Source organism: Zeus faber, assembly GCF_960531495.2.
Source record: "Zeus faber genome assembly, chromosome: 11".
Classification (NCBI taxonomy): Eukaryota; Metazoa; Chordata; class Actinopteri; order Zeiformes; family Zeidae; genus Zeus; species Zeus faber.
Window position 1 is genome coordinate 12271865 of NC_137205.1, and position 27500 is coordinate 12299364.

Genomic DNA, 27500 nt, shown 5'->3' on the forward strand with positions numbered 1-27500 from the left:
AGCCAATGCGTTAGCTTCAAGAGCTGAAAGGGAGGGAAGAGAGAAAGGACGGGGTGGGGGAGGGAGGGGGGAGGGGGGGGGGGGGGGGGGGGGGGTTAGTGGCAATGAGAGGGGGAGAGAGAGAGAGAGAGAGAGAGAGAGAGAGAGAGAGCGGGATTGCGCGCAAAAGAGTGTGTGACCGAGTGAATGAGTGAGTGAATGAGTGAGTGAGTGAGTGAGGGAAGGAGGGAGGGATAGAGAGAGAAAGAGAGGGAGAGAGTGAGTGGAAGGGAGGGAGGGAAAGCGAGTGCGCGCAGCCCCGTCCGACGGTGCACAATTTGCCAAATCGACAAGTTCCTCTCTGACACGGAGGCAAAGTTCAGGGGAGCGCGGCTGCTCCTGCACCAATCCTCTGCTGCCTCCGCTCCAGCAATGGCCGCTGTCGCCTCATCCCCCTGAACCACAGGCAAGGCAAAACCCCCCCCCCCCCCCCCCCACCGCTCGCCCGCCCGCCCGCCCGCCTCCCGCACCACCACCACCCCTCCTCCCTTTGCTCATTTCCCCCTCCCGCTCTCCTTCCCTCGCTCCCTCCCTCCCTCCCGCTCTCCTTGCGTAATGCCACCTTGGCAGAGGATGGCACAGAGAGAACACACAGCTTCAGAATCCCACCAGAGCCCACCAGCAGCAGCTGCTCGTGGCTCCACCACAGCAAACAAAGAGCGGGTAACAAACCCTGCCAGCCAGCGGACCAGACACCATCAGACACACACAACCCAATCGCGACCGTGGAGAGGAGCAGCGCGGCGCCCAAAACACACCGGAAACCTACAGAACATCTTTAAAAATACACACGCACATACGCACACACACACACACACACACACACACACACAAAAAGCAGGATTTCTCAGAGAATGTAAACAAAACAGCAAGCGTGGGGTGTGGGGGCGGCGTGGAGCGAGGGATGTGAAAAGACGGATCCCCCGGTTGCACCTCGGCTGCGTCCGGCGGCATGACGAGACCGACAGATAGACGGCGAGGGGGACGTGCGGCTTCTTCCCGCTAGGAACCCCGCGCTACCCAGTGTCCGCTGCCCCCCTCCCCTACACCACCCCGCCACCCCACCCCCCGGGGACCCGGCGCGCCGTCTGCGAGCGTTGACGGCTGCCATGTTGGCTCTTTTTCGGGAAAGAGCGTCTCATTCAGGGGGTGCACCTGCTCCGCTAGACGCATTCTGGTCAAGCCGCTCGCAGGATTTGCCCCACACCGCGCGGGAAGGGAGTTTTCCCGTAGAGAGCCATAGATTATGGGACGGCGTGTGAGCGAACGAGGGAATGTTACGTATCCAGCGGTAATCCCTCTCAACAGATACCAAATTTTTAAAAAAGAGAGAAGGGGGGGGCGGGGGGGGGGCAAGGAGGGATTCACCAAACCAAGGACTGGACATTGTTGTGAACCGTCTCATACTTTCAATCTCACTCTCACGCTTTCTGCTCTTTTGGGAATATCGACGAGTCCGAAAATTCTTCAGCTCCATCGGAACGAGACCCGTCTGTGATGCGACGGCGAGGGCAGCTCACCAGACAATAGATCGGGAGGCTGCAAAATAACAATAGTTTTGAATAACCGCAGCAACGAAAAAGGGAAAAGAATGCTGCGCACTGAAAGGGAGTTTAGGTAGTTGTCGCGGCGTCTGGCTCGAAAATCTGCCCGGAGCCGCGGTGAATTACACGTTCCCCGCTTGGGTTTTGTGTAGAGATGTGTCTTTTATCAAACAGACTGTTTAATGTATAACGTTGTGACATGCAAATGCCTGAGCGCACTGACACGCATGCGTGCACACACACGCGCACATGCACACACACGCGCAGGCGTGGCTATACACACACCGAGATCAGATACCCGCTCGCTAATAAACATCACCTGTTCCCATCCAACACGGTGATATATTTAGGGAGTGTATTTATTTAAACAGCCGTGATTAAACACTGTCTTTCAAGCAGCGAATGTTAACACAATACACCAGAGCCGAGCAGGATGCCAGATTATGAAAAATGATAAAGCTACAGCAAGATGGGAAGTAAAAACAGGCTCATGTGAATGTAATAGATGCCTGGTTGTGCCTGTGTGTGTGCGAGTGTGTGTGTGTGTGTGTTTGTTAGAGTATGTGTGAGTGTGTGCGTGTGTGTGTGTGTGTGTGTTTGTGTACGTGTATGTGTGTGTGTGTGTATGTGTGTGTGTGTGTGCGTGTGTGTGTGTGTGTGTGCATTTTGTCTCGAGGCTCCACACGAAAACCCCACGGAGTCGAGAGGCGCCGAGAAAATAATACGTAGGAGGAAATTTGAATGTCCCCCTTTAATAACCGAAGCAAATTATTAAAGATGCAAATTCCAACCATCAACAATCCTTCAGTTGACTTTTCTGTTGACGTTATATGTGCTATTCGTCCATTGCGCAGTGTGACCGCTACAAGGTCCGAAAATTCAGGACGACATCAACAGACCCTGAGCGGGAGAGTGACTCCGTCTTGGCCCAGACTAAATTTACAGTGTGTACTCGTTTTTACAGATAAAATATCTCGGATTTGGCATTTCTGCATATTAAATTATATGGTGTACCCCATTGCCCAATATTTGTTCGCTGAACCCCCCACCCCCCAAAACCTGCTCTGTGGTTTTGTCCGAAAACTGGCCTGACTGAACATCAGATCAAAAAATGAAAATAAACACAGGAGAGTGAAACAGAATTTATGTCGTTTTCGGGTTTTTTTTTGACACACAATTTCCCCAGGAAATTGGGTACAGAATATTACCCCGGTAGATTCAAATGTTTCCAAGCTGCTGCATTCATCAAAAAAGTCAAAATGTCCGAGTAGCAGAATACATAGTCATCTAACGCTGGAACGTTTTGTAGGTCAATATCAACACAAAGGAGAGTTGATATCGTTGGAATTTAAAGGTTGATTATTGAAGCGATCAGGTCCATCCCACTACTATCTACTACTTTTTTTTTTTTTTTTAAGCAAATCTTCAAAAAAACATGTCTTGTTGTCCGATCAAATCTACTGATATCATCCATTCATGTGGTGAAGGTGAAAAAATGAGGAGGCAAATTAGGAATTCATATATTCTGAACAACAAACGTAACTGCTACGGTACCGTGTCATTTTGAGTGTGTGTGCATGGTTGTATACTGTATATAGGTGCGTATGTTTGTTTTGGGAATGTTTCGCTTACAGGGCACATTTATGACCCATGTTGTCCATAATATTGAAATCATACTCTGTGGCAAAATAAAATATTTCCACACTTGGTTTGGGGGTTTTGAGCATTATGGCAACTCATTTGTTCGGGTATCAATCCAGAAATGAATGCACACAGCAGCCAAATACTTCAAATATGTGCCAGACCCACGCTATAAGAAGATATAAGAGGAAGGAGAGGGGTCAGAGTCCTCAGATTCTGTCGGGTGGAGGTCAGGTGCGTTGTTTGCACGTGATGGAGGCAGTAGTGGATCAAATAGAACTCACACATCCTACAGTGTCTCCCCTGCTTAACTATTGAGCACAGCCCAATTTTAGACGTTTTATACAAAGGTACCATTGTGAGGGATTACTACATATACCAGTGGAAATGTTTATTTTTGAGTTACTTAGATATCGAGAGAATAATTTGAGCATATGGAGTATAGATGCGAATGTCGTGCAACAGCAAAAAAAAACAAAACCTACTAATCAATGATTTATTACAGGCTCAAAATGGAGGTGTTTCACAACCAAAATTAGGGGAACTCCGCTCACTTTCACCGTTCTGAAAATAAACCGTATTCCAGGGGTGTCAAACTCATTTTAGGTACTCATTTAGGTTTAGTAGGATTGGTCAAAAATGTGTACCTTTCATAAGCTGTGATTGAAAGGTCGTGACAACGTAGCCCACTTCCATGCTCTTTTGGGCTCATAAAGTTGGAATTAAGCAAATGAAATGACATGTTTTTGGGGTTTTTTTTTGTTTTTTTTTGCAACGTGCTCTCAGGTCTCCGCTAGAACTACAAAGCGTTCCATTTGAGGAGTTTTGTATCATTTTATGGACAAGATTGACCACAACCAAACGCCAAAAAAATAATGAGAATAAAAATACACACAGAGTGTAACGTGTGTTTACGTGTTTTTATTCTTTTTTTTTTTCCTTTATCCGCGGGCCGGATTGGGCCCCTCTGCGTTTCAAAAGCGGCCCGCGGGCCTTCTCTTTGTCACCCCTGCCTCGACGCGCGGTGCTCCCTGCAGAACGTTTGTGGCTCCCAATGAAATGGACGCTCGATACGACACGTTTCAGAATCAAATAGTCATAATTACACATTTGGAATTTATATATATATTTTTTTGTCGAATAATGGAATATTTATGACAAACATTGTAAATGCCCGATATTAGCCCGCGGGCCCGTTAATGTGGCCGAGACTTGAGCCAAAACAATTAAAAATGCACCATCACTGTTTCCTCACAGGGCACTTAAAATATGAAAAAAGAGTGCAGACATCGCTGCTTCAGTCTGCCAGCAGAAACGTGGAAATTAATAAGACAGGAATACGGGGCTGGCACTACACCGCCAGGCCAATCTCACTTAATGGTGGAAGAAAAAAAAAGTATGTAAAATAATAAAATGAAAAAAAACAACAACAAACGCAGAAACGCTGTTCAAAATGTGTTGGCTGCGTGTGTTTCATTAAGGGGGAGAGAATGAACCGCGGCGGTCTTTTCATTCGAGACAACGGTGGAAATTGGGTTAAAGTGGGGTTTTTTTTTTTTCCTGCATTTTCTGAGTTAGGCCCCCGCACACAGGCCCGGACAGGCTGTGTGGCCTATTTACCGTTTCCTTTTTCTTTTTGATGAAGACGTGAGTAGATGTTGGATCATTTTATCATATATAATACCATATAATATATATAATCTGTCCAAAAAGATGTATAACATTTAAATAAAAATGTTATACAAAAGTATTATAATATATATATATGATTGGGTGGTAAAATATTCTATATAAATATAAAAGAATATTTTACCAACCAATCACATCCACTTCTTTTCGGTCATATTTTATTGTTAGCTATGGAATGACTGTCCAGAGATGTTTATTTAGTGTGTGAAACTGCTTTTTACGAGACAAAAGGCATTTTCCAAAGTCCTTTATACCTCAATTCTCAGCACGTCTGGCTGAGACGGCTGCCAGCCTCAGATTAACCCTTTCAACGGGAATAAAATAATAAAAAATAAAAAAAAGGGCCTCGTCCAGATTGAAAAGCGGGGAAACTAAAGCCAGAGTTCGACTTATTGTGAGACTTTGCACTTACAACGGTTTCGGAAGAAATCGATCGCACAAAATATAGATTGCGCATGTGCTGCACAAAATATTGTATATTCACAAATATCATTCATGCGTGTAATATTTAAATACACTAATTTAAATTCAGCGCGAAAAGGTTGCAAAGCGTTTAAAATCTATGCTGCATTGGAAACAATTCAGCCGGCGATAATGTGGTCCGGGCAAAACAAAGAAAAAAAAATATTTCGTGCCAATTGAATTGTGTTGCAACTGAAGCCCTTGTGTTGATTGTTGTTTTGCATTAACGATTAAAAAAAAGGTAGATCATTTCGATCAGGCTAAACATTGGTTTTGTAATCTAAATTTAGTTTAAAGTCTGTGTAATTATGAAATACATTGTGGATGGTATATGAGTGTTTTTTTTTTTTTTTACTGTATTAGAAGTAAAGCCCGTTTTTTGTTTGTAGGATTATTATTATTATTTTTTTAATCAGTGCTGCATCCATAGATTTAACTTCACGTGGCTTTCAAGTCACCATATTAGAATAAACACATGAAATATTACTTACTTGATACTTAAATATATAGTCCATTTTCTGGAGAGGACTCCCAGACCAAAGACTTGTTTTTTAATTCAAATAAATTGGCCCCTTCCAATTGCTTTTAAACTCCAGTCTCCATCATTTCATTATTTCCACCCAAAACATGATATTGGTTATATATTGTCTAACTAAATACTAAATACCAAATGCTAAATACTAAATTGTCAAAACTGAGGGTGATTCTGTGCCTGCAGCCAGAGGCCTCTCTGTCCTGCCTGCTTGTCCTGTCCTGTCTCTGGGCTTCCCTGTGGCGCTTGACCTCGCCGAGCCTTGTGCTGTATCTCATCAGACCAATTAGGCAGCAGTCTGCTGGACCTGGGAGCCTCCCGGCCGCCGGGCCCTTCATTAGCGCGGCCCCCCGGCCCCCGGCCCCGGCCCGGCTCCGCTGTGTCCTCTCCCGCCCAGCTGAGCGTCCCTGACCCCTGGATGCAGCCTGATGGAGGCTCGCCCCTGACCCGTGTGGCCCGGAGTGGGGCGTGGCGGTGGTGGTGAGGGTGGGGCGGAGGGGGGGTGGACACACTACGCCAGCGACAGGGTTTAGAGGGGTGGGGGTGAGGGTGGGATCCGGGGATGGACAGGAGCGCTTAATCACTCAGTCAAGCGGAAAGGATGCAAGGATGCTGAGGTAGACTCTCCATGGGCGAGAGATAGACTGATAGACATAGGGAGGAGGAGGAGGGTGTGGAGGGCATTTTGGAGGAGGAAGAGTCCTACTGCTGCCAAACACAAATCCAGTATACCCATATATATACATTTGTTACAAGGCTCTATGGAATACTCGACTCTGATTGGTCAACAGCGGAGATCAGCGGTTAGTAATTTCTGAAGAATGGCCGCAGTCCGTTAATGATGACTGTTGCCACCGGCAACCAACTCTCCGCCTTCCGCGCCCCTCGCTTCACGCTGTGCTAGTGACATTGTTGTGGACTTTTTTTCTTTGTGGAAGCTCTTAAACTAGACATAGTAGTTCTAAAATAATTTCAAATTAATATGCTGTCTAAATGTATTCCTTAATTTGGTAAACAGCCGTCTGATTAGAGGGATAATGTGCAGCCAAGCTGGTCATCATGGCAAAATAACCCCCTTACATATATAACCATGTATTCACATGTACTGTACATTGAGCGACAAAAAACTTTAGGCCTGTTTTATTATTAAGTTACAGTGTATGATCTGTCGCATATGTATTAAGGCTTATTAATCTGCCGTCAGTGACTGAACTGAGCGACATGGCCCGAGCTGCTCGTGAACGCAGCACCAAACCAGTTGCATCGCCCAGGGCAGGGAGCAGCCAACACTCAGTGTAAATGTAAGCTAAAATTATGGCCTCTTGTAAAAGTGCTTTTTATGAGCTATAAATATTTTGCTCTTCCTTTCCTCTCTTTCACTCTTTTTTCTCCCCCTTTGTATCTGTTCTCTATTTTCTGTCATCATGGAGACACACAAACGTATGCTTCAGTGCAGGTGATACTGGGACAAAAGGCGACGTGTGCCAATACCGACACAGCCACCCTGGCGTCACTGACACTCCAACCCCCACCCTCCTCCCCTCACACACACACACCCAGACACACACACACACACACACACAGACACACACACACACACAACCACGTGTAAATTTCTTCTGCCGTGTCTTTAAACTACAGCACGGCGGCCGCCATGCCGCACTCGCTGTGGTTTTGTACTGTAATCACTACAAGCTCCGGTGTCTCCCACAGAACCCTCCATTGTTATCACCGTAATTGCTCCTGTTAATCATTAGGACCTAGAAAATAAGGGGAGAGTGACGATTACAGTATACATGCTGTGTTGGGGGGGGTTGTTGGGGGGCACCCTGAAACCCACTCTGTTACACTGCGCTCGGAGCTGCAGCGCCTGCGTTGCTTGTAATTATCAGAGTTTACAAACCAGCACGTTACTATGTGTGAAAAGTCTGCAAACAATTTGCGGTGGCTGCGTGCTAAACGGGCCCGGGTAGCCGCGGTGCGAGGAGGAGGCACGCACGGCACATTCCATCCTACACCGAGGGGTCCGGGCCCAGGCGCAGAGGAGGACTCCCCATCCCCCCCACCCCCGATCCCACACACGCTACCTCTGACATCGACATCACACTTCAGCACCACATACTGCAATGGAGTATGAGAGAGCTGTTCAAATACCGAGGCCTGGCTCCAATAGATCCTCCCAGAAGATTTATCTCCCATCTCTTAAAAGGACAAATATATACCGCGGCTCGTTGAACAAGCGGCGTGGGGCATGCATTTACATGAGAGCCAACAATTGAGGGTTTTGTGTGGTGGAAAGATAAAGTACAAAAAAACAAAAACTGACAACAACAATAAACCTTATCTAAAAGGTGGTTCAGAAAGCCAGGCCAGATCCCCAGAGGGCCTTTCCGTTTTACATGTGATAAGGCTTATGGATTTATTTAAAAAACAATATGATCCCGCTCGAAGGTGATAACATGTCAGGACGCACCGGCGTTCCAGGATGAGGAAGAAGAAGAAGAAGAAGAAGACGATGAGGAGGGAGGGCGGTATCGATGAGCGGGAGACGAACAAACTCGACATGGATCCCTTCGGGGATCGGACGGCGTCACATGGAGGATCCACCGTCACGGCGATGGGCGACCTTATCACCGGCGTGGATATGAGAGCGAAAGCTACACACCACTTGACCGCACCGTCGCAGCGTGAGACCGGCGCGGACTCCGACACCTCGGCTCGCCGCCCGCTATCAGCCGCTGCTGTCGGAAAGGAATGTGTTGCTGAACGGAGGAAGCACCGCCCGTCTGGTGGGAGTCGTCCTCTCTGCTGCCGCCGCCGCTGCTTCTGGAGGACCATGCCCGACCGGAAATCAGCCGGAAAACCATCTCGCTCCGTCTTCTCCTTCTACGCCGCCTTTTTAATGAGCTTCCATCATCGCCATTTAAAGGAGCGCGGCCGACTCTTTCTCACCACTGCAGTGGCAGCTAATTCACAAAAAACACCGGACCATTTTCCGCTGTCTTGCCAGCTGAGAAGATTATAGGATAAAAGCGGATACACAGCAGATGATGAGGGTAATCTGTCAAAGTGTCCGGTACAAAATGAAAGTCATAAATAAACTCTGAAAGGCATCTATTGGTCTTTTAATGAAAGGGTAGTCGTCATACAAAGGCTGCTGTGTAAATTGGTGTTTCTGGGTATAGTGTTGAAAGGGCGGGGCGGTATTGACAAAATCCAGTTGTTTCGACGAATATCGAGAATGTGACGATATTTCTTGGATGCTATCGGGGCTTTCATAAGATATTTACACTGAATAATTGTGAAACTAAATATTTGAGAAACAATCCTGAGTGGAATATTATAACCGTGAGAACAGATAGAACAGTCTATGAAGTTCAGAGAGTTGCATTGCTTTGATGTAATGCAGCCTTAAAGATGGCATTTAACTCCATCACGTGATAAAATCTCAGACTAGGCCTCGTCTAATATCACAACATCAATACACATATCGGCCCTCAGAATTGTACGACTTTATATGTATTTTATCTCCACTCATCGCACATAAATCACAAGCGCAATGATTCACGGACATGGATTGATGATTCATGGAGTGCGGGGCAGGGACATTTCCATGAGGGGATCCTGGAATTGAAAAAAAGATCTTCAGGTTCATGTGTTAACTTGCAGCTTAATGAAGCCGAAGCTCAGTCCCGGGAGCTGAAATAGCGCAGCGTGTTTTGAAATCTGGAGAGGCTGAGCGCTGCCGGCCTTTTGAAGGTAAATCCAAGTACAAGCCAGTGTGTGTTGTTCACACAGAAAAGTGATTCAAAACAGCATTGTGCCTCCCTGAAACCAAAGCCGTATTAGCTTATTGAGGCTTTGGTTTGCAACACTTTGAGAAAAATAAATACATTTAAAAAATCCATGGCCGGAATTGTTTCTGAAAAATATTAATCTCATATTATGTCGACATTGTTTAAAGCCACTCGTTCATTGTTTTTCTTCTGCGTGGGCTTCATGGTCACGTTAGAGAAATGGCGCTTAAAAACAATGGCGGCGTAAGGAAGATGTGCGGTTTCACTTTGGCTGCCAAATTGGCTGCTATAGTTGATCTTGATTCAATGAAGATCATAAAGTACAAGGAGCATCATTTCTTCCGACTCAATTATTTGCCCACCCTCGTTTAATAAGCAGCGATGATGCAATAAGCGCAATCACTCCGATCCTAATCACACGTGGTCACACTGTTTTTCCCCGCGAGCCAGTATCGAGCGCTATGAATGGGCCTCAATGAGCCTCCTCTAATAAGGGCCGACAGACAAAGAGCCAGAGTGAGGCCAAGTCTCCGTGCGGCGCCCCGCACAGTCGGCCGCGGTCGGGTCCGGGATCACGCGCAGACCCACGGCCAAACAGCGCGGGGAATAATCCTCCCTTTGACTCCTATGACCTCACCGGGTCGAGGCCGGCCGATGGCGGGAACGGCAGCGCAGCGCCTCCGGGCTGCCGGGGAGCGGGAGGGAAAAGGGAGAGAGAGAGATTCGATCGAAAAATATGGCCCGCGTACGCGATGCAAAATTATAACGCCGGGCACCCGAGCCGCCTTCCCCATCGCGTGTGCGGCTTGGCGCTATCGAGTGGCGGAGCGGGCTTGCGGCGGGTCAGAGAGCTCCACTAATCGCCCGACGTACTGATTGGCCACGACGTAAACTCTAAGACATATGTGGGAAAGGATGGAAGCGCAGGGAAGGAGGGGGAGGAGGAGCGGCGGGTGGGTCTGGGGCAATCACAGGCAAGGCCAGGAAAGAAAGAAAAAAACATCCCGACTGAATAAAGGCTAAGAGAAAGTAAAGCCCACAACTCATGCAGCGTTGAACGCTTCGCAATCAGAGAAATAAAGGGGCAATCTAGCACACAATCAAACTAGAGATTTACCCAGCTCTCCTGCCAACAGCGAGGGACCTCCTCTTTCCGAACAAGGGACGCACTATTGACTACTACCCCCCTCCCTACTCCCCCGTTCTCCTTTCTGTACTCTCTCTCTCTCTCTCTCTCTCTCTCTCTCTCTCCCTCTCTCCCTCTCTCTCCCTCTCTCTCCCTCTCCTTCTCTCTGCCAGTCTGAAAGGCGTGATGCCAGCCATTTCCACCACCGGGCACAGTGCCCTGCCCTCTATGCAAATGGTTTTGCCGCCGTCCCTAACTCACAACCCCCCATCGCCAAACCGCTCCACGTCTGCGCACACACACACACACACACACACACACACACACACACAAACACACAACTCCCACTCGCTACAAATTATTTTACATTTTCCATATCAGTCATATAACATAATCCTGCTCCCTTTTTCTTTGTTTTTCCCGGAGCAAGTTCGGTGTCTGCGGTTAAGGTCGTAACCCTGACGGGGCATTGGCGTGGGGTTTGCGGTGTCCAACCTGCATGGGTCTGGTGTAAATTCGCCGGCTTAGCGCTCCGTACCTTTGTTTGGGTGACCTCGGAGGGCAGTCGACATTGATCGACGGTGGAAATATTTGACGGAGGTAGGGGCTGTGACGACCCTGATAATGGGACGGTGCGGGGAGAGGGAGGGGAGGAGGCTTCTTCATTAGAAAGGATGTTAATTAAAGACAAAAAAGGGGGGTCGGGGGCGGGGGGGGGGGGAGTGGGAGAGAAACAAAGCCACCGAAAAAGCCGAAGAGAAAGATAGACGAGGGAAAAAAGAGAGAAAGATTGAAATAGAGACACTAAAAAACAAAGGCACGGATAAAGGACTGAATGGATGAATATGGAAAGAATGAATGGTCTGCTTTTTATGATTTCATTTAGTGAAATAGCTTAAGTAACAGGACTAGCGAGGGCTCTGTAAATTCTAAAAAAGCAAAATTTTTATTTTCATTAATTGGATCAATTTAAAGTGTTATTGTGGAAAAAAAAATAGCGAATGCATTGTAGGACTGCGTACAGTTACACAAAGGAAATTGCTGTTTAATACATTATTGTGTGAAATTGTTGGTTGTAATCAATTCCATGGCAAACTAGGGTCTCCAGCTATAAATAAGAGGCTTAAAAATGTATGATTACATTTTTAGACCAAGGCATAAATAAAGTAACAAACCAATGAAAAAATACGGGTCGATCGATGTGGTTTACATTTCGGCAAAGGGCTCAAAATCATCGGAAAATAGCAGAATCAGTAAATCAGTTGGCGTCCATAGCTGGGAGACTTGAGTAAACCGACGACTCAGGGAAAAGAAAACAGTTGAGAGGCGACCGGGACAAAAAGTTAATTTAATCAGAAAAGAGACTGCTCTCCATTCAATAAGGAGAGCAAACCAGGATATTCTTTTTAAAAGGGCCACGGCATGGGGAGCGGGAGAGAGGGAGCGACGGAGACGTCACTTAGCGTTGCCGAGGGCGGAGCCGGGCTGACGGGGGGCGAGAGGGGGAAGCTTCCGCTCGGAGCCGCGGGGGCCGAGCGTCCGGGCGCACAACCGCCGCGCCGGGTCCTCACACGCCGCACGGACCGCGGCCAAGGCACCGCAGGAAAGGCCCAATACAAACACCGCCGGACCGAGGAGCAGACACACGCACACACACACACACACACACACACACACACACACACAAACGGAGCCTCCTCACAGACTCGGCGGTATGTTTCTAAGCGGGAATCCCACCATCGCACAAATGTTTTCCACCTAAATAAACCTGTTGATGAATATGAATACGAAACGCAAATCTGACAAAAGCTACGTTGTGACAAAGGGAAACCTCTGGGATTTTTTTTGTTTTGTTTTGTTTTGTTTTGTTTTGTTTTCGGATAAACAACCGCGGCCATGTGAAACCCGAACGGCGACGCAGCCCCCGCTGCGTATAAACTTCATTTCCCCGAGCCTTCCACACAATGGCCGCTCTAATCGTCCCGGGCGAGGGCAGACGAATAAACAAAGCCAAAAAGAATAACAGGTCAAGGGGACGTTTGGGGGCAGAAATAAAGACACATTAACACCCTTTTCCTCCTGATGACGAACAGCGCCGTGCCCACATCCTTTTCCCCTTCTTCCTGCGCGGACTTCCTCGTCTAAAGTTACAGTAATAAAGTTTTCGGAAAGCGTACAGCGCGCCAGGGAGCGACGGTGGGCGGCGATTTAAAGGACAAAAAAAAGGGAGTGAGACGCAGACAAAAACACTGGAATTGGTGAGACAGAGAGAGATTAGCTTCTAGCCCTACTTTCTTATTAATGGCACGTATGACTTCCTTTCATTCTTGCCTCCATTTGAATGAACGGCAGAAGAGACAGGGACACATTCCCGGTCTTTGACGGTGAAACACTCTTTTATAGATATTTGAGGATATGCATCCTAATATCAAAGGAATGCCACCACAAAAGTTGCCAAAACTAAAAAAAAAGATTATAAATGTATTATAAATGTATAAATATATATAGTATATTATCAAAAAAATCGACATGTAACAAAAAGCAACTTGGAGATAACAGGATCCAACCTATTATGCAATAACATCTTTATTAATAATAACGATGCACGAAATATCTTAAAATATTCCTGTTATATTAGTGGCTTCTATCAAGACAATTGCAAACCAGCAGGAAATAGAGAGCATTTTTTCCTGTGTGCGCATAAATCCCTGGGTCTGCCTGTGTGTGCGTGTGTGTGTGTGTGTGTGTGTGCGTGTGTGTGCGTGCGTGCGTGCGTGCGTGCGTGCGTGCGTGTGTGTGTGTGTTTGTGGGGATGCATGAGAGTACTTGCATGTGCCTGTGTGTGCATGTTGGGATCGAGGCAGGCAAATGAATGAGGCCTTTTCTTGCAGCGGGGCCCAGATCAGAGCTCCTAACTATGGGATTTGGTGCTGTTGCCTTTCCCCCCCTGGAGGGAGTAATTAGGTTAGGGAGGACAACTGCGGCATTGTTTTAACAGAGGATGGATTGTGCGGGCCAAAGTCCCACCAGCGACATGCTTCCCTCGCTGCACAAATGCCAAACGGCTTCCACAGCGCAGAAGCAGATACACGCACCAGCGGACTGCACGCAGACAAAGACACGTACATGCCTCTTCTCCGGGCTTCCTCTATTTAGCTTTTCAGTGAGTCCGCCCCGCCCCCCCCCAAAAAAAAGAACAGAAGAGGGGCTTGGGTTGCGTTGGCGTCGCAGAGCTCGGTATTTTGCCCTGCAGTAGGATGAGTTGATGGCCATCCAAACTTCTCGTATATTGCTCCACGTTGTTGCCGTCGGACTTGTATTTTTAGCGTCCAAATTTTGGCTCACGCGGGGCTTTGCTACCCCTTTAATAAAAAAAACTGTGTCTACACGGCGTTGTACCCAGAGGCCTGGCACGGACCGCCGCTCTTAACTAGTATAATATGGTTATGATGCATTTGCGTTTCTTCCAGCCCTGCTATGAAACATAATACGCCTATATCGCCTTTTTAATCATAGCCCGCTTCCAGGGAGCGAAAGCGGAGAACGCAAACAGCGGCGGCTATAAAGGCTCTCTCTAAAATACACATCAAGATCACTTAAGTAGGTCCTGCGCTGATTGATGAGGACCAAATCGAACAAATTAACCACACTTTTTAAAGGACTTGCAATGCTCCCCGCTCCGCTGTAGTCACAATAAACAAAGAGTGTCGCCTCTCGCTCTGCCCCCACTCCACTCCTGTCCACTTGCTGAGTTTTCCTCGATGCAGTATCCGCACCGCGTGTCTTCCCATTCCCGGGGAAAGAGCGCATGTACCCTTCAGGGCTCAGAAATCGGTGTGTTCCGAGAAAAAAACAAACGGTATTTTTAACATTTCGGGTTGAGCCTCCCTCCACCGACCCTGAACCTGAACCAGAGAGAACCCAATGGAACCCGGTTCACACAGTTGGCTTTTTGACGTTGCGGCAGACTGCTGTTGTAACACTCAGAGGTGCATTCATTCATTCATTGATTGAATGAATGAATGAATGAGTGAATGTATGTGTATGAATGTGTATGAAAGTGTGCATAGCCTCCAGGTGCGTTGCAATGTCATTTCACTGCATATATGTATGCTCATATGTATATGTATGTGACAAATAAACATCTCGAATCTTGAGCTCCGACATTTGGGAGTGAGGAGGAAAATCAGAAATCACTACTTGACTAAACAAAAAAAAAATAAAAATGGAAATTGTGTTTAATTATTAATTAATATTAGACAGAGCAAAAAAAACAACATGATTAACCTGGTAATAGAGAAAAACAGTGAGGTCATTTTTATTTTCTGGAACAAAGAAATATGGTTAGGTTATAGTTTTCACTGCCAGTAAAATATCCTTCATTTGCGTTTTTCTTTTGCGTTCCTTGGGTTCAGAACCCCGGTGCACACACTGCGTATCTGTATCCCTCTCTCTTCTGGACGCGAGGGGAAAAGAAAAACTGGATCGCTCCCTCGTCTCTGCTCGCCACCTGCCAATAGCCCCCGGTGATAAGCACAGCGATAAATTAACGACGGGGGGAAAAAAACCCAAAACCCCACCGCAATACCGTTTCCACATTCGACATAAATCTTGGCGTAATGCGGTCAATTTGTGGTCCCCTCAAGAGCCTTAACTCGCGGACTTGGAACGAGCTGGGATTCAGGTGCGCGAGGATAAAACTTAAAAGAAGAGGAAAAAAAAATCTGAAAAAGACAAATGTGTGAGAGTGCAACGGACAGTTCCGGATCTGGAAAGCGGCCTCGGCCGCCGCAGGTGGCTGGAATGATTGCTCTTTATTCCAGATGAGGTTTCTTCTAAAGGTGGTTCGTGTGACGGAGGACTGACCGCCGGGTCTCTCCATTCCGGGTACAAAAAAAACAAAAAAAGGTTCCGAAACCTGGGCTTGGACGTATTGTCTTACACAAGAAATACTGAGTTGAATGTCCTTTGCCGCACTAAAATAAATAGTTATCTGCCTGGCTTTTAAAAAGATAAGGTAAGTTAAGTAGGACGCAGCCGTTACAGCAAAACAAACAAACAAAAAAAAAAAAAAAAACAACAACAACATCATACATTTACTTTTACTGCACTAACCTTAATTTTCCGAAAATTAATCTAACATTGCATCCCCGGGGGGATTAATGAAGTGTTATCTTATCTTGAGTTTTATTTTGAGGCTGACTGTTGCTGAGGAGATTAACTGCTGAGGTAAAAACGAAGCAGAATGTTTTGACGCTCTGCATTGTGGACACGATTCGGCCGGTCGGGTTGGTTGGGCGAGGGGGTACCGTGAAAGTATTGAATTTCCAGAACCTTACGTTAGGCAACAGAGGCTTCTCCAAAGTAACACAGTCATACAGATACAACGAGTTCATGAAGCCACCGTAAAGCCCCGTGAACGTCGGAAAGGCGCGCGGGGGACTTTCCCGCCCGGTGACCTCACAGAGCAAAGTTAAAACCTGGCCCATCTGTGTTTTATATTTTCGATGACATGAAATCCTCATCCTGCATTGAATTTTCCAGTCGAATATACAACTTTCCATGTAACGCACACTAATCCCGCAGCTATTTCTCCGAGCCTAAACAGAGCAGAAAGTTTATATCTGAGTTCCCTCACAGAGCGCCGGCGCAGCTGTAGTGGAATATAGCCGTAACCAGCCGAGCGGGCCAAGAGAGAAGCCGCAGAGTTGTATTTGAATCTAACCCCGCCTTCCCCCAAACCCACCCCCACCCCCCACAAAATGCTCTGCTTCAGTCGCTCTGGTCTAATGAACTACTACTACTTTACTACTTTTATTCATCTATATTACTGTAGTCCAAAAGCGGTCTGGTTCTAACTACTATGTGTTTGTCTGTGTCTCCAGGCCGCACACAGTCACTGCAACTACAAGTCAAACACACACACACACACACACACACACACACACACACACACACACACACACACACACACAACCACACACACACACGCACATTCAGATCCAGTCCGTCACACAGCAGTTCCCTCCCCTCGAGCCCTGTTTGTTCACAGCTGCTGAGCCTCCTCAGAGTTCACCCAAGGTAAAGATATGTTATATTATGCAACGGCGTATAGATTTTCCACCGCTGGCCCCGCGCCAACTTCCTGCTCCAACGAGCGAGCTGGACCGCTTTGTTCCCCAGAGCGACAGCCATTCCTCGCTAGGTCGGGTGGCCAAACGGGGGGGAGAGAGAGAGAGAGAGAGAGAGAGAGAGAGAGAGAGAGACACACACAAAGAAACAAGGAGTCAGACGCAGGGGGAGAGAGAAGGGCAGAGAAAGGATCGACGGCCAACAATGCCAGGCGTAGATATCGATATTCCACTTCTTTGTGATTGTCTCTGGGTCCCTCTCCTTCTGTTTCTTGAACTCTTGTCTCTCTCCCTTTCTCCAGCCCCAAATCCTCCTTTCCCTTCCTCGTATTTTTTTCCCCCCTCAGCTCTTGAAATTAGGTCACAAGTGTTTTCGTTACTGTTTGACTTGTGGGTTTCCAAGCCTCCAAACGTCAGCGCTCCTCCACCCACCCCCAAGACAGGAAAACTTTTTCTTCCCTCCAACATTAACCCATTAATTGCCCCCCTACCACCCTTTTTTATTTATTTATTTTTTTTTTTTTTTGGGGTGCGCAGTAATCATGCCCCCTCAAAGAATTCCTCCCGGTGAAAGAGAGTGAAAGTAACTCGTGTCATGTTTATGGTCGTCGAGACAATGATTGGCGAGTCTGCGTCCTTATCTTGTGAACTGGCTAGGTTTCCTGACGGCACTTTGCTTTACTCCACTGAGCTCTGGCGGGGCGGCCCACCCTGTACTCCACTTGGCGCTAATTCACCGCCGCCTCCGCCGCCGCATGAGGTAATCCCAGGTTTTGCAATGATGAAAGGAGGGCAGAGTGAAGTTGAAGAGCCATCAGTCAGCCAATTAGCACGCCTATACCGTCGAACCAACAGGGCCAATCGTGAGTGACATCACCAGGTTGCCGTGGTTCGCGTTCGTGTTGCCCCCCTCGACAACGTGCGCGAGGCCAAAGCGGGGCCCACCTCCCCCATCCCCGCCCCCACCCCCCAGTTTGAGTGTGTTCGGGTGAAGCCTTTAGCCTTTGTGTGCTAATGACTATAATTGCCTATGGTCAGGTGTGGGGAGATGCCACTAATGCAAGCTTTGTATGCAGACAGCTATATTAGGAGAAGGGGAAGGCGCCAGGGAGAAGGGACCAATTTTTTGCGGGGGGCGTGGGCGGTTGGACGGGTGGAGGGGCTTCATTCAGGGCAGGTATGGTGCAAATGAAGTGCCATACGGGTTAAGAGCCAGTCGATGGCGCACACTGAATGCTTGCCTCGCACGAGCACCAATCACATCGCTCAACGCACGCAGACACACCCTCGATAACATGTGCGCACAATATCATACACTCACACACGCCCTCACGCTCTGATGTAGTGGCACTGGGCGTGATTTCCACCGACTGCTCCAGATTCAAACAGACGAGTCAAGAACACGCACCTGCACCCCGTGTGCTCAAGTGCGTGCAGGTGTGGGAAGTGGCGCGGCCTTTGCGTTTGCCAGGGGTTGCGCATATCCGCCGAGCATTATGTACGACGCCCGCCAAGCAACACAGCTTGCCGCCGCTGCGTTGAATTAAACCGAGAGAGCGTATATCGCGGCGCTGGAGAGGGGTCCGGTTGTGAATGGGCGGGTGAATGGGCCAAATCCGGCTCCAGCCTCCTCCCTGTTAACAAGGGACAGAATGTCTGCTCACGCCCGCTATATTTGTACCAGGCGTTCCATCTGTACATCCTTGTCTCTTTTGTACTCGTGGATTGTTATTATTTTATTCGTAATGTGCCGGTGATTGTTTTCAGGAAGCCGGGCGACGCTGACAGGCACTCCTGGGTTAGTCCACGGATGGAGCGCAGCAGTCGGAGAGTGGGACCGGCTCTCAGATTTCATCCAGATTAATCTAGTAGCTTTGTAATGAGGGGTGCACTGTATATATTTAGCCTGTGCGCTGAGAGATGTAGGTCAGGCAGACAGGCACAACAGGCCAAACCGCATGCCCAGATTGCCCACACTGGAGTGACCTTGAGTGGGGCCCAACAATGAGCAGCGACCACAAACTCCCCATCTATTTCTGTTGACCTGCGTGGGGCAACACCAAGGCTCGCCAGTCACAGGTTCGACTCCTTGTGATGCCGTATATGGAAAAATAAACAAACAAAGAAAGAAATGTTTGTTTTTGAAATGTAACATGGTCAGAAATATGTTAATGTGAGTTTTAATGTTAGATTCGTCTACATTTACAAGAACAGCAACAGGACGTCGTAGCCTGTCCAGCTATAGCCATGGGACAAAAACAAAAAAAAAATTGAAATAGTCCAACTCTTTACAGGATCTGAGAAACGATATTTATGTTATTATTTTCACGGCACTGTCCTTAGCACCAGTGGCGTTTGCGGTCCAACGGGATCAATATGAGAGATAATCCTGCCGACACGGACCTGCGTGACCCAAGTGGACACACCCTTCCTTCTACAAATACACATTCTGTTAAACTGTCAAAGCCTATCTCTCTCTCTCTCTCGCTCTCTCACCCTCTCTTGCTCTCTCACACACACGCACGCACGCATGCACGCACGCATGCACACAAACATGCACGCACACACACACACACACACACACACACATCCCCTCACATTCCCACAAAGCCCTTATCATCTTCTGGCCTGTCAAATCGGTTGTCACATTGATCTAAACACCCATATAATGGCAGTGCCACTATTTGGATTCATGGCTTTGATTTATGAATTTTAGAAGAAAGAGCACAGTGTACCGAGGCTTCCTCCTTCCTCTCCGCTCTGAGGGAGCACTCCTGCCTTCTACAGAGCTGAGGTCAGCTCTGCAGCTTATAGGTAAGCCGGGTTAAAACGTTTAAAACATCGAAAAGGTTTCAAACATTTTGATACCGAGGCCAGTGCAGATACCTTTAATTTGGTTCCTAAACTATACTTTTTTTGTCCCTGCTTCACTTTTAAATAAATCCCCTTTCAACAAAAATAATATTACTCCATGCATTTCCTGTTACAATACAAAGTTTTCAATAATATTCTTTCGCCGACTGACGTTGAAAAGGATTAACTACAAAACTTTTCTGACGCCCAACAGCATCGATAAAAGTCTGTACCATAAAAGCACTGAATTTGGAGAACCAACTCTACTCATATGACCCCCCCTTCTCACACACACACACACACACACACACACACACACACACACACACACACACACACACAGACAGACAGACCGACAGACACACACACACTACTCTGATAAGCCCATTTTCCTTCCATTACCGTCCCTCTCACTGTCCCCATAAAATACAGAGTATTTTGTGTTCTTATGTATATTCTAGCTCAATTATGTAATTTAGCACCAGTGTGTGTGTGTGTGTGTGTGTGTGTGTGTGCGTGCGTGTGTGTTTGTGTGTTCCGTATCCATGGAAACTGCACAACATATCAGCCATGGCAGAACCGTGCTGGGGCTGCCGGCAGTGCCAGAGATCTGCCAGAGAATAATCTATGCCAGGGGTGACATGAGTGAAGGGAAAGGGAGACGGGCAGAGACGGCATAACACACACATGCAGAGCAAACACATGCATGTCTGTGTGTGTGTGTGTGTGTGTGTGTGTGTGTGTGTGTGTGTGTGTACCGCACAGACACAACCACAGACAGACAGACAGACAGACAGACAGACAGACAGACAGACAGACAGTGGCATATTAAGTCTTCCCTCTCCCTCTCGTCTCTCCTTCCTTCTAAAACACAAGCGAACACTCTGGATATCCTCCCATTCCTCTTGGCGGGAGCCTCCCATGGCAAAAGCAGGAGGAATTCATTCTCCACGGATGCTGGGACAGCTGTGCTGATACTGAATGAGACGCAGTTGGTCCTGCCTCTTCTGCATGGAGCTCCAGAAAAACAAATAAATAAATGACATGCTACTTCATTCAAATCCATATTCCCTCCTGCCAAACTGCATCCGATTCACCCGCTGATTCCTCCGTCTTTGTCTCCGCCACCGAGCGGTTTGTGCGTCGCTCATGAAACGCCCGTAAACTCAACTCCTGCTGGTTGACACACGGTGGCCACCGGCTGCCAGCTGATAGCCGGTGTGTGGAGAGAACCACCCGCGCCGCCAGACACCTTAATTGCGGAAACAATTTCTTGTGTTTTCCTATTCTTAATACGAGTTTTGTCTGAAAAGTGGATGAACATTGTTTTCTGTGTTCTCTTTGGCAACCAACCAACCAATTTGAAAGCTTCAGAGATTAAACTGAAAACAACACCAGCGGTTCCAGCCCCGGGAGTCGTTTGTGGCAGGTGAGATCTGGTGACTGGTCGATTTCGTTCCATCACACTGGCGGCAAAAAGCCTTTGTTTCACCATAAACAGGGGTGAAATGTTGCTGTCTCTTATGGGTTTTTAGTGGAGTGAATTGGCCCAGCCCCGTCCGTGTCTTAAGAATGAATTAGTAAAAAGGGAACACGGTGTCCCGGGCAGCGTCTGGCATCGTGGGCCTCCTGGTGTACTCGTTACACCGCAAGGGAAAGATACGGCGCCGCCTGCTGCCGCTATGACGACGCCAGCGCGGCTAATCAGAATCTCTGAAGTCACCATTACGCCGTGAAACCTGCACTACGCAGGTGGACACACACACACACACACACACACACACACACACACACACACACACACACACACACACACACACACACACACACACACACACACACACATAGAGGGACATTTTCACATGAGCCCATTAGTATATAAGTAGTATAAGAGTCCAATGTAAGACCAACCTAAAGGCATATCACGATGGTCCCTTTTTGAGAATATTCAAACCCGGGCATTAAGACCTATTCAGCTCCACTTTCCCCCAATGGGGACGATGATTAGGCGAGCAGCCGGATTCTCTGGGACTTGGGCTATTTCCATAATACCTATGGTGAAAAGGTCACATAAAGAGATGGGTGAGCTGTCACAGTCATGGCTGCCTGTAAACTGCTGTCCACCCAGTTTGGCTAATCCTGTGATGACCACTCACCGGCCTAATCGGCATAAAGTCACAGCACCCAAAGGTTTTGGTGAATTTCGGGTTTGGGGGAAGGGGTTGCTTGTTTGCTTGTGCATACATATATGCATTTGTGTTTGTGTCCGTGAATGTGTGGGCGCATGTGTGTGTGTGTGTAAGTGTGTGTCTTTAATTCGGAAAAATCCAACATTTCTGTTTATTCAGACTGTGGTTCCATCAGATTTTAATCCCCTGAACAGCTGTTCCAACTCATTTTCCAGGCCTAGGGAAGCAGGATGGGGTGAGTGAAACATAGAGGGGGAGAGAGAGAGAGAGAGAGACAGAGAGAGAGAGACAGACAAAACACATGGGAAAGAGGGGGGGGGTGCAAGGCTACCTCAAAAAATATGTGTAAATGGAGGTTTCACGGGCGGGAGGGCCTTCAAGGCTACGATGGTGGTGACTTCAGTTAGAAGCACTTACCCAAACAATGATTACATTCATTTAATTTGATTTTCACATAAACAAACTAGCTCATTCTTCCTCGCTAAACACTGCAGTAATATTTTCATTCTAAACAGAGCTATCGCATAAGAACTGATAAAAGATCGCTGAGGAAAATGGAGTGAAGAGCCAACAAGAGCATATATTAAAGAAACTGCACGACTGAATATGGGAGGACAACACAACATGGAATGTCTGGAGAAAGGATTCATTCGAACTTTTACAGACATTCAAGAATAAACAAGCATCATTTGTCTGAATAAAATCCAGGGATTTACAGAGGAGAAAAGTGTTGAATTGCTTGTTAAATGTGATGAAAGGGAAAGAGAGGCCTTTTAAAAAACGAGGCTATAATTGAAAAGGGAAATGGAGTAATACAAAAAATTTTAATGAATGAAAAACATGAAAATAAATGACAAATAATAATTAAATACCTAATTAAAATAATTAAGTACATACTTAATTTAATGGACAATGGAAACTGGCAAAAAAGATTAATTCCATTTTTTTTAATATTTGCATCGATTTACTTGCAACAGGTTTGCACATGATGTCCAAACTTGGGCTGCAGACTTGTGCAAAACATCAATTTGGACATTTATGCTGCACCGTTTCTCCTCAAACTACTACAAGGTATTTACACACACACACACACACACACACACACACACACACACACACACGCATGCTCACATGATGCATCTGCTGGAATATCCAAATGTGTGTGGCCGTTTCCCCTCTGCGTGAGGTTTTGCATTTAGGCCATGCGTGCGTTAATGGCATGCACAAAAATGCGCAAAAATAGACGAAAACAATTAACATGGTGGAGACATTATTGTTGTGTAATGATAAAGCAAGATAGACATTTTCTAACTAAATCATTGACCCACCCCCCCACCCACCCCCAGACCCCTAACGCACATTTGCAGTGCAGCCTAAAATGCGGGCCCAGTTTTGGCAACAGCAAAAACAAAAACCAAAGTATTAAGGCTGCATATATATAACACATAGACCTGATACTGAATAAATAGGGACTTACCACTAATGCATTGTTTAGAAGGTGAGTAGGATAAAACTGGGGTGTGTTAAGAGGCCAGGAGAGCAAGGGGTCAGCGTCCCGGCGAGCAGAGGAGCAGAGGGAAGGAAGATATTAAAATGTCGCACAGGTGAAAACCCAGTGAGATGAAAAATAGTATGAGTCGCATAAAACTGGTGAACACAGAGCCGATATTCTGCATGCGATGGTCGGGGCCAGATGTGGTCTCAAAAAGGCGACATTATATTATAGAGGCGTGTGAGGCAATAAAAGCTGCAGCTCCCTGATGCATCTCCTGCTTTGAAAATGTGTAGAAATGGAATGTGGAATAGTAGAAATCTGCAAACCCCAACATTACAAATGCATTAACAAATTAACCAAATTAAAAACCAATTGAATATGAATAAATGCAACCCAATGCAACTGAAAAATTGCATGTTAGAAAAAAACTATTTTAGTCTATTTTAGAATATGAATCTACACTCTCGGCTGCAAAACTGATTTATGGCAAAAGCATTCATTAGTAAAATTATACATTTAAAAATGATGGACAGAATAAAATCATGCACAATTGTAAAATGTGTTGGTAGCCCTGTACTTCTGTTCTGTGGTAATGTGGGAAATCGTTCCTAGTTTTGGTCTCTTCGGGGTCTCTTTGCTTCTGTAGGGAAACTAAATTCGGTATACTTTTGAACAAAAACAGGCCAATATTTCTGTGCCAAAATTATCTCCGCAAAGAGAGAAATCACACGCGCGCACACGCGCGCACGCACACACACACACACACACACACACACACACACACACACACACACACACACCACCCAATTTGCTTGCATTACGCACCGTGCGTCACGTCGCATCCCAGCACGCTGCATCTCTCCAGCAAAGTTTTTTTTTTTTTTTTTTTATCACAGTTAATAATTTATTCGATTGTTTACAGTTGTTGCCATATCCGAGGTCCAATCTCGTTGTTTTTTTTGTTTTACTTATTAACAACAATTAAATCAACCGAAAACGCGCTCCTCTGCAGACGCTTGGATGCTGCAGTTTATGGACGGAGCTGCGACTTGCGCGCAAAGTTTCCGCAGCAGCACAGAGCGCGCATGGAAAATATGGAGAGGGGGAAAAAAATCTATAAGAAAACCATAAATATCTTGGCTGTGGAGTGATAGTATATAGTACAGTCTATATGCTGAAATCGTAAATTGCCATCGATATGCAGCCCAGGCAGTGAAATACTGTGCTTCACCATGTGTGCAACACGTGCTGCACATTACACTGTGTGTGCTGTTGCTTCTGTGGTCAATTACTTTTAATTAAGGGAAAGTATAGGCTTTGTGATGAAATGCAAGTTCCTTTGTTTAAGCATGATCTGCTGTGATATAATCTAATAATTATCAATCCCAGATATGGATTTATACTTTATTCCATGTGTTTGGAGGGTACAATTAAGGCAAGTCATATACTAGAGTAAGTCATAATTACAATTACAGGCTCACGATATATGATGTTTACAATTATAATGTGACATATGTGTTTTGGATTTTTTTTTTTATTATTAGTTCCACTGATTCACCAGGTCACTTCTGGTCAGTAACTTTGTGAGATTCAGAGCCTCCCAGCCACAGCCAACCTCAGTGAAAAATAAGGACTCACAGAGAAAATATTAGTAATCTCCTTTGGCTGTCCCTGTGTCAGTGAAAGGACAACATCATGATCTTCTAGTGTTTTTAAATGGAAACCAGACACGACTGTGCCCGCATGGATGACCGTCGGTGCAGTTGCCACATGCAAAACTTTTAATAAAACCACTGTAAAATCAGGAATAAATTAGACATCAGAAGAGGCCGTGGCAGCCCACTGTCAGCTGAAGCCAATGGGGGATAAACAGGCTGGCTCTACAATTCTACAACTACGGTACAAGCTGCTTTAACACACTGCGGCCTCCCAGATGGATTATTTGGGGAAATGTGCAGGGGAGCACCCTGAGAAAACAACAGCACTAAAAAGGGAATAGGATATAAGGTTCTATGTCAAAACGGTATTGACAGAGAAAAAAGCTTCCAGCTATAGGTGAGGACTTTATTTGACTTTGTCGGGGCAGAGGATGATGAGAGGAGAGGGTGTGCATGCAAATGGAAAATCTTGAATCTGATCCTAAACATTTGCGACGTGGGCATTATATGACAATTCACATGACTTCAGTGAAGAGGGGGAAATATCACGGCGAAAATATTCAAGAGCAGGAATATTTTAGACACAGGCCTCCCTGTCTTATAGACACACACACTCCCCCCTCCCTCTCTCTCTCTCTCGCACACACGCAGGCACACACACACACACACACACACACACACACACACACACACACACAGACACACTCACACACGCGCACACGCGCACACACACACACACACACACACACACACACACACACACACACACACACACACACACACACACACACACACACACACAGCACTCGCTTGCATCCAGTGTTTGGAGCAAAAGGTTAAAATTTAACAAGCGAGGGATCCTGCATGTTCACTGTGTCTTTATGGTTATTTATTGTATCTTGGGTTTAAGAAGACAAGACTCAATCTTTTGAAAGTGCACAATAAAATTCCCTGAAAAAAAAACAAAGCTCTACAACTGCATGATAACTAATGTAAGATATGTGGAAACATTTCTTAAATAGTCTCTGGAATTTGAATCCCATGACCAAAGGCATCCAAAAGACAATAACGCTGCATTCTGCCACAAAGTATTACATATCACATGCACACGTGTTACTGTGTGTGCGTATACTGTGTATGTGTATGTATATATATAAATATATAGTATATATAAAATATATGTCTGCAAAGTACTGGTAATATTAGTATTAGATATTAGTATATAGTAAGTATACAAAGTATGTATAATTTCTTTTGAACGTTTAGAGCACTGCAAACCGAGGTCATTTTGTTTTCTAAATACCCACTTGCAGTCTGGCTGAAAAATGTGACACTGATATTTCCTGTACTTTTAAGTCCAATGACAAAAAATAAATAAAAAACTGTTATGAATGTGGTGTAAATTTGAGGCAATCATTAAGAGGGGGGTTTGTTGTTTTTATTTCCATGAACACCTCACCTCGTAGATGATAAAAAGTTAAGACCTTTAAAAAAAAGTTGAAATTTATAAATATATATATATATATATATATATATATATTTATATGTATATTTTTAAGCAATTAACTTTTTCACCATCTAGATGGAATCTTTACGAAATACTGTGCTTCCTGCATAAATATTATGAGGACAATTTAGATAGATAGTAAATAAATGGAATAAAGCAATTCACTGAAAAAATACACAAAATATATTATTACATATTATATATAATACACAATTATATCATCTATAAAATGATATGATATATAAAGATATATACAATATTTAAAACATTATATATGACTATAGAGAACTAACATGGGATGTACAGCAGTCTATGAAAAAAAACTATAACGGCCTGTATATAATATCCATAACCCCTAAAAACCAACACAGTGGGAATAAAACGGAGTTATGAACTCGTGTCTCTCTCTGACTCCTCTCACAGTCCGGCACGTCTACGTGCACGCCCCAGCTGCGAACACCACCCGTAGCAACCATCTTACTCCAAAAAATAAAACAGAAAAAAAAAAAGGGGGAGAAATAAATCCAAAAGAATAATTTCCAAGCAGCAGCCAGCACACGGCGGGGAACTCTGGCTTTTTTTTTTTTTTTTTTTTTTTTTTGTTTTTTTTAAAGGCGCGCATACGCGCACGCGCACGCAGCCGCTCCAGAGCCCCGGTTCCAGGTCGCGCTGGAACCAGCCCCGACCCGCCGCCCAAGAGTGTTGAGGAAACGCGTCTCGGGACGGACAAGTCCCCCGTCCCCTCTTCTGGTTCTACCACCCAACCTCTTTATCAACCTCCTTTTATATCAAATAGATTCGGGGCAGAAGCGCCATTTTCTCTGCAAAAAAAAAAAA

At 46.0% G+C, this 27500-nt stretch overlaps 1 protein-coding gene across 6 annotated transcripts in view; it reads right to left on the reverse strand.

The window, feature by feature from the left end:
• The window catches only part of nfixb (nuclear factor I/Xb), a 129630-nt gene that overhangs the window by 88501 nt on the left and 13629 nt on the right, over positions 1-27500 (reverse strand). Inside the window, exon 1 of one of the 6 annotated variants that reach the window (XM_080009164.1) lies at positions 23481-23498. The exons of the other annotated variants lie outside the window; for them this stretch is intronic. The gene's annotated coding sequence lies outside the window, so the exon portion shown is untranslated. Of the gene's footprint in view, positions 1-23480; positions 23499-27500 lie in introns of those variants that run through there. 6 annotated transcript variants of the gene reach the window in all.